Raw genomic sequence first — 9,229 nt, forward strand, 5'->3', positions numbered from 1 at the left:
ATACTTTTCTCACAACTTTCACATATGTAAAATCGGAACACGATCTTGTTTCTCAACTTCCATCGCCATGAGCACTTTCTGAAGGACCTTGCAATCGGAAAATGTGTGGGTGTATCTGTTTCACCCTTTTTCTTTTCGTGGATGCTGACCTAACCAGTGGAAACGGGTGTTAAAAAACGTTTTTTCATTATACAGCCAAAAGTATGCACTTGTGTATACTTGGTGTATATTTATTCAGCATGTACTTCAATTACATAGTCTTTCCTATGGATAGACCTGTCCAGTCAGCAGGCAAGGCGTGCATGTTTTTGGTGCTCTTAAAATGGGTCATCTGCATTTAACAAACACAGATTAAGTGTTTATTTTAGTCTCACACTTCCTGCTTTATGCCTCCATTTTTCATGCACTAGATGGGATTGTTGGTTTTAATTTTTTTTTAAAAAGTATATATATATAATAAAATAAAAGGGCTGCTGAGTTGAGGATGCATATAGACTCAGAACATCTACAGTTCAAAAAGTGCGGTGTTCACAAAGCCCTGCTAGTAAATTATTTTTATACTTGATATTAGTATTGAAATGAATGAGATCTGACTGTTAAGGTGTCCTTTTTAATATTGCCTTGTTTTTAGAAGAATGTTGACAGCTTGCCAGACGTTTGGTCGCACTCCAAAGTGTTCATCCATATCTAAAGGGGAGAAGTGTTGCATATTCATTAATAGGATTATTGCTTTAACAAGTTCACAATAATTATAATAAATGGAGCATTTCACAAAAAAATCACATTTTTGAAGAAATTTTTTTTTTGGGAAAAACAAGAACCGAATGCAACTTGTAGCCACATTAGCTACAAGCACTGTTACTACTGTTGGCACACCATTCATTTTCCGTTTACTCACCTGTACTGTGTGTGGTGTGTGCTTACTGCTGAATACAAATGTTAGTCACTCTGTACTGAAAATTCATCGATTGTGTTTTCAGCCTCAGTGTTTGACTGTGTGCTGTTTTGTGTTTACCACTGCTGCTGCTGATTAATAAAAGTGCAGTAGAGCTTTTAAATGGCTCACAGTGTATTATTTCATTCATGTCGAATGTGAATTGTTTTCCAGTGTTCAACAAGCTCACACCAGTTAAACAGAGGTCATATCTTAGTCTCGTTTGTATATATCGTCAGAGTTATTATAGTGAAACACACCTCTCAGCGCATAATGTAAACCTGTCAGCATCACCTCAAACATTTTAAGACAGACATTACTTACACATAAAATGAACAGGAAGGATATTGTGGTTGTCCTATTCTCATGGAAGGGAACCGTGATATCCTCCATCACTTTCCATAATTATCACCCTCGACAGCTGTCAAGACGGGAGCCATGGTAAAGTATGATTGACACACATTTGATGAGGCTGATGGACAATTACAAACTGGCAGCCTGTTAGATATTGACCCACGAGAGGCATCTGTTTTCAGAGGGAGGGGATGTGAGAAGGACAAGTCAAAAGACGTGCAAGAGCTAAGAATATCAGGAAGCTTAGCAGTGGCATTTTTCTTCCTTTACTGCTCTAGTTTATCTAGAGTTGAATACGCAAAATACTGTCATACATTTGAAAGCTTTTTTTTATTCTAAAACATTTAAAACTGCTGACTTTTGATTAAAATGTTACGAGTTCATTTGTTAAATTCCCATAAATGTAAATACATATTTACCTGCTATTCCTTTTTTAAGTCACAGTATTTAGCAATATTGCCCCTCTACACACATACACACACGCACACACACACACCCACACACACACACACACACACAAATGATTTCTATCTTCCATTGCATGATGACATTTTCCTGAAAAGTATTTTAATTTAATACAGATGTTTTTTTCGTTATTATTTTTAATCTCAAAATGCATTAAAACTTCATATTCGTCCTTTGAATGGAGATGTCAGTGGAAAGTTTACCACCAGCACTGACAAACAGGAAGGTGGTGTGTGTGTGTGTGTGTGTGTGTGTGTGTGTGTGTGTGTGTGTGTTGCATCCCCATTGGTAGTACAGAGCATGATGAGGTCACAGCTCAGTAGAGACAGCAGGAGTGGCCTTTTCTAACTCAGCGACCTGTGTTTCTTTTTCATCCTCATGTCACTAGCTTGGCTCCAGGTTGCTCTGCTCTCTTCCTGTGTGCCTTCTTTTGGTCTTGACTTTACAATGACGAAGATTGTGTCCCTGTCTGCCTTGACTGGGTCTGAGGAGTCAGAGGGTCTGCCATGTGGGTAAGAAGTACTCAGAGGAGGCTTTGAAAGCTCTTAGAGAGAAGGAGACTCAACACAAACTTTCCACAATCCTCCATTATTGTAATGATTGTTGCGAGATGAAAGGGAGGAAACATGGACAGTAACTATGTATTTATGGCTGTTTTTTGTTTGGTTAATGTGCTATCTGGCAGTGAGTGTGTCTGTAAATGTTGAAGTGATGGCATGAGTAGGCCAACACAGCACAGTGGCTTAATGCAAATAGTTGAGGATGAATAATTCAGACGGTGAAGTATTTTCTGAATCATGAGAAGAGGGTTTGGATTAGTCTGTTGAAGAGGGTAAAGTATTGTCTTTCCCTTTCTCTCCCTCTTTCTCCTTTCACTCTTTCTGTGTGTGTGTGTGTGTGTGTGTGTGTGTGTGTGTGCGTGTGTGTGTGTGCGTGCGTGCGTGCGTGCGTGCATGCTCTCCATCTGCATAGTTAATCACGAGAGTAACATTTCTAAGAGATTGGACTATCCTCATAAAGTCAGGCCAGGGTGATTTAGATGTTTTTAGTATGAGATGCAGTTTGTGCATTAGGCTCTGTTGTTGGAGTGTTTAATTGCTCTCTGAGTGATTCCAGCGCAGGTTAGCTAACAACAGAGAGCCAGTTGTGGTGTTAAACTTCTTATATTGTGCTCTGAGTTTTCTGAATGAGAACATTTGCACGCATATGAGCCAGATATGTTGTGTAAATGCATTTAATTGTGGCTATTTGGAGTTTGTCATTGTAAAAGCTACATTTTATTGAAATGAGATATGAAATTTAGGACAGCATTTGTATCCTCCTATAAACATAAAGACCGAGTGACATTTTTTCTTTTTTTTTTTACAGGAGGAAGTAAAATGATATAACCAGAATGAACAAAAGTCACTATTGTTCCTTTAATCAATGGCTTTTTTAGGTGTATTTTCTCATTTTTTATACTCAATGGATGAAGGTTGTTTCTGGCGCCAAAATTCAAACTGTCAATCTACATTATGTTACATTATGGATGCTGAATTATCTTAATTTATAGTTTTATTTGTTTAATGACTTTACAACACAGCAACAACAAAATAGCCTCCTTTGGTCACAAAAATCAAAACCCTACAGTACAGGTTATTTGACACTGTTATTACATTTAGGGTAATGAGTTAAAAAAGCACAGTCTTTGGATGATGGGGATTAGCAATGCTGGTGACCAACAGTATTATCTTATTATTTTCCATAAAGTGGACCCTTGTGCATCTGAACATTTATATTATTCAGAAAATGGTAACACACTTACCAGCGTATCACCCAGAAGGTGCACATTTTCAGATTTGACGGACCACAATTATCCTCAAATAGTAAAAAAAAAAAAATGTTTATAGATACATACAAATAGACATTTATTGCATCTTTTTAATCAAGTGATTTTGTTTTTGTCAAAGGACTTGCGCTCAGTGTGGACACTGTTGCGTGCTGAGGCTCATGGAGCAGCCTGAAGCAGCATGCCAAGTCCTGCTTTAACTCATGAGTGGTTCTTTCTAGGACTGTCCAACCTGAGAATGGTGATTTCAGGCTCAATCTCAGGTTCGTCAGCCCATGAAACGCTAACTCACCTCAGCAGATTATGAGGAACACCAAAAACAAAACAAAAAATCCTGCCTGGACTGTGCTGGAAAATGTTTGGATATTCAGAAAGCAAGGTTTTGAATTATCTGCTCATCAGATAGACAACTCTCCTATTTCATTTTATGGCTAAGATTTGCCAGACTTTATTGTCAAAATATGCATTTCCAGTTTCTCTGTGATATATTTAATCAAGTTGAATATAAAAAATCAACACAATGGAGTAAAATACACTTATTTCACTTATTATAGAAGGCAATATTCAAAATAAATGACATACGGCAGTCTCTTGTCCTCACACAGAGCTCTGCAGTTTTACTGTAAAACAGAGAGCAACATAACGCTGCCTATTTACCAGTAGAGGGAGCAGTATACACACTAACCAGGGAGCAGAGGCTGTTGCTGCTTGTGGAAATTACTTTGATAATTTAGATTTTTTTTTTAATCTCAAAGCTAAATCACCCATTCAATGATTTTGTTTAAATGTCTTCAAGAATGGCTACTTCATTACTGAAAATGATAGAAAACAGACTTATTGAAGGTCACCTCACATGCTGCTTTCACATCGTAACAACTAGCACGCACGCTGCCAGAGCTAAGATGTGATATTATTTTAAAATACTGAGACAAAGTACTATTCGTGATGATGTATTTACCCTAAGACGCTGAGACTGTTGTTTGATCCCATCTTAGTGTTACAATCAGTTCTGCTGTTCTTATTTGACATCTGCAGAAACCATTTCTGTTATTAATCACATTATTCATATGCCGAATAAATTTACAAGGTGCAGGATAAGAAAGTGTATTCATATACAATACTTACATATTTTACATAACGTAAATTCATACTTACAAACTGTATATGTGACGTGTAGGTTAATACAACGGCAGAATGCACAATTTGTTACTTTACAGTATTTGAAATTCTGTGGAACTTTTTCAATAAATCCAAACTAGTATTTTGAATGCGCACCTACATACCCTTTATATTTGAGTTGGTTTCAGTAAACATATTTTACTGTTCACTTTTTTCCATATTTTTGTGTGTGCAACAGAAATCAAGGCATACATCATCATTTACTTATGCAGATGTTAAATGCCTAAAATCCTAAAAGTCTTGAAATTAAAGTCTGAGTTTTCAATTACTTTTTTTTGTCAGTTTGTAACACAAATGTAATTCAAAATTTACTGATTCATCTTGCATAAAACAGAATTTAGAAGGAAAGGTATAAAAACACTATTTAGAAAATAAATTAAATATAGATCAAATAAAATAATTATAATTGCATTCGGATCCTCTCAAGGACAGAATTGTTCAGACATTCTTCTTATTTGTAAAACAATCCAGAGATAATACCGTCAGATGCAGCAAATGTAGCACTTCAGTTTCCTTTTTTTCTCTGAAAGACGCCTTCTAGACTTTTCTGGTCGCTCAGCTTTGTCAGCCTGGAAGATTCATCGCTTGTTACATTTCATGTTTTTTGTCTCCTTGCCTTTTGAACTGTTTATTAAAATAAAAAAAAATGAACAAAATGGCATTCAACCACTGGATGTGGATGTTTTTTTTGTTGAAAGAATGCTTTAAAAAACTTATTTCTGGTGAGATCTGTACAGTGGCATGTGCACACCCTTTCAGGAGAATATAATGCATTATCTTTTTACATTCTGACCTCTCACTGAGATTAATATATAATAGAAATATAAAAATCACATGTATAAAATTAAGTGCAAAATTAGATGGAAGGACCTTGATGTATTCAAACAAATCTTTCCAAAGTTGTGTTAAATTTAGTACAATATATTTTTCACTAACTCTCCCTGCAACAGATAAGAAAGCCCTTTACTATTTCTAGATTATGTTACTCCTCCGAGAGTATGTATGGCCCATATTCAGACACAAGAAAATCATACAGAAAAAAAGACGACTTAAACTCAGGGGCGTTTCTGACAATTTTGCCTTTTTTTTGTCTAACAGAGCTTAATATATTTTTCTGCAAAGATTGTATTAGAAACTAGAAAAAGAAGATCACATGATTCTTAGAGAGAATGTAAATAAATGTAAATATTTATGTGGCCTTAAAAACTTAACTGGATGTAAGCTGTAACAGTGTTGTACGACGTGTGCTTCTGGTTATCTATATTGGTTTTCATGTATTGTTTTAGCTTATAGGTCTTTATGAAAAAAAGGTGCACCCTGTTACACCCCTGCCAAAACTCAAAGGACAACGGAGTGTTGCAATCTTTGCTATTTATGTTTCCCCAAGATAAACTCGCAGTATCTTTAGTCTGGTTTGCAGTAATCCTATCACGACAACTTTGTTACAATTTAACAAATTACCATGGGCTTTTGCTTTTTTGCTGTTGCCCATGAAAACTGATATTACAAACACCCTTCCACAGGAAAATGGTCGTGTAAAAAATGAACCATAGGAGTGTGTGACCCCTTTCTTTTATCAGGGTTAAGGGTCAGATTGGGATGCAGCTCTCTGTGGAGAGATTAAACCCGGTCACCAAGGTAACATAATGTGCAACCAGGATGACCAGGGTCACATTGGTCACTGACTACATACACTGACTTTTATCTTATTGGTGGAGATGGGAATGTGTTTATTTTCATCATCTGTCTTCATGTTTTACTCTGTTTGACACAGTTAATAATAAATGCTTGAATTATTGCAACTTGTGTTTGTGTGTGCGTGCACACACGCGCGTGTGTGTGTTTGTCTTTTCACACTAGCTCTCCTAGCTTTAACCTTTGTTGCCCCACAGCATTCTGTTTGTTAAGTCAGCTGACCAGGTTGAAGGGTTGGAGCCATGTCGCCTGGGGTCAGTTGGCTCGTAATGAAAGAACTGAATAAACATGTGCGTGGACTGAAAAGCCAGAACATGGTGGCCAAGTGTGAGCGAAGGCGGCTAGCATACCGCGCAGTCTGAGGCTCTGTGAGGAAGTTCAGGTCAGCTTATGTCATGGAAGAAAAGGAAAGGTGCTTGATGTAAAAGACTTCAATTTCATCACATCTCTTTCAAAGTATTGCTGGTTTATAAGCCAAACACATTATCAGATCCTTTTTCGTTGCTTTAAGAGCACTTATTATAGAGCTGTCATGTTTTGGAGGATTTTTATAATTTAAACAAACTTTAGCCTATTTAGCAATATTTAGCCTATTCCCTACAAATCTCACATATTTCAATTTTACATTTATTTTTTTTAACTGATTTTCAACCTGCCGGGAACTGTGGCTGTATGAAAATCAATATCTAGAAACATAAAAATAGCTTGAATCTATAACAATAAATACTTATTCATCTTTAATTGTATGTCACCGATATGTTATTGTTGTGTGGTGACAGATTTTGTGTGTGTGTGTGTAACCTATATGACCACACATGGTTGACGTCTACTTCGGCAATCTCTGTTTATGTGAGCAAGTGACCATGCATCATCTTCCGTATGTGTGTGTGTGTGTGTGTGTGTGTGTGTGTGTGTGTGTGTGTGTGTGTGTGTGTGTGTTTGTCTTTTCACTAGCTCTCTAAACTTTAACCTTTGTTGCTACAGCATTCTTCTTTGTTAGAGTCAGCTGACCAGGTTGAAGGGTTGGAGCCATGTCGCCTGGGGTCAGTTGGCTCGTAATGAAAGAACTGAATAAACATGTGCGTGGACTGAAAAGCCAGAACATGGTGGCCAAGTGTGAGCGAAGGCGGCTAGCATACCGCGCAGTCTGAGGCTCTGTGAGGAAGTTCAGGTCAGCTTATGTCATGGAAGAAAAGGAAAGGTGCTTGATGTAAAAGACTTCAATTTCATCACATCTCTTTCAAAGTATTGCTGGTTTATAAGCCAAACACATTATCAGATCCTTTTTCGTTGCTTTAAGAGCACTTATTATAGAGCTGTCATGTTTTGGAGGATTTTTATAATTTAAACAAACTTTAGCCTATTTAGCAATATTTAGCCTATTCCCTACAAATCTCACATATTTCAATTTTACATTTATTTTTTTTTAACTGATTTTCAACCTGCCGGGAACTGTGGCTGTATGAAAATCAATATCTAGAAACATAAAAATAGCTTGAATCTATAACAATAAATACTTATTCATCTTTAATTGTATGTCACCGATATGTTATTGTTGTGTGGTGACAGATTTTGTGTGTGTGTGTGTAACCTATATGACCACACATGGTTGACGTCTACTTCGGCAATCTCTGTTTATGTGAGCAAGTGACCATGCATCATCTTCCGTATGTGTGTGTGTGTGTGTGTGTGTGTGTGTGTGTGTGTGTGTGTGTGTGTGTGTGTGGGGGGGTTACAAGTTGTGGTGGGAGCTGTGAGCTGAGGTCAGTTAGTTCCAGCCCTGAGGACAGCGCCGCCACGGCCTTGGAACAGTGTGGGGGTGGTTCACTTCCCGTTTCCCTGCCTCACGACTTCCTGTGAGTGCTATAACCGTTAACCACACCCTCCTCCCCTGGCCTACACCACCACCACACACCAAGCCCTAGAAAACACTCTGTTCATACACCAACTATCCCCTCTTTCTCCTTTTTTCCCTGGCCAATCAACACAAGTACACACTACAACAATAGTCCTCTTCCCTAGTCCTGTAGTAGTCCCACCTCTCTCTGCTCTGACAACCAACCCTTAGTTTCTCTCTGGTGCTCCGTGCCTGATCGCAGGTAGGATTGCACTTGTGATAGGTTTCTCAGCAGTCCTCCCAATGCCAGTTTCTCGTCATGCCATCAACCACGTGCATCTCATTGAAAGACATTCTAAAGATCCTGGCTTTGCTTAGCAACAGCTGAGTCACCATGGAAAGGTGTCGTTGAACAGATTATCAGAAGGGATGAAATGATTTTTGTGTGTGATGGAATGAGAAGAATAAAACAATAAAAACAAAGCACAAACATGGGAAGAGCAGCCATCCTCTGGCCACATCTCATTGTGCCATATATCACACCTACAATACCAGCACTCCTACTATACTCTCATCAGACATTGTACTGCAGGAGAGGAGAATTGTGAACAAATTATTTTGCGTATGTGAGTGGGCATATATAAGCCTGTGGTCTGTGGATAGACAGTAGAGATGTATTGAAGAGTGTGTGAGTGTGTGTGTATGTGTGTGTGTGTGTGTGTGTGTGTGTGTCTGTGTGTGTGTGTGTGTGTGTGTGTGTGTGTGTGTGTGTGGTTGGTGAGGGGGGTATACATTGTGACTATGAGCATAGTGGTGTTTGGGGTGGGGGAGATAAGGGCTATTCCTTTAAAGGAAGAGTTGTTCCCGTAGGGGAGAGGAGGAGTGGGGTGGAGTGCATGGAGTGAGTGTATGTGTGGGGAGTGAGTGTGGGGGCAGC

Source organism: Sander vitreus, chromosome 7 (assembly GCF_031162955.1).
Source record: "Sander vitreus isolate 19-12246 chromosome 7, sanVit1, whole genome shotgun sequence".
Classification (NCBI taxonomy): Eukaryota; Metazoa; Chordata; class Actinopteri; order Perciformes; family Percidae; genus Sander; species Sander vitreus.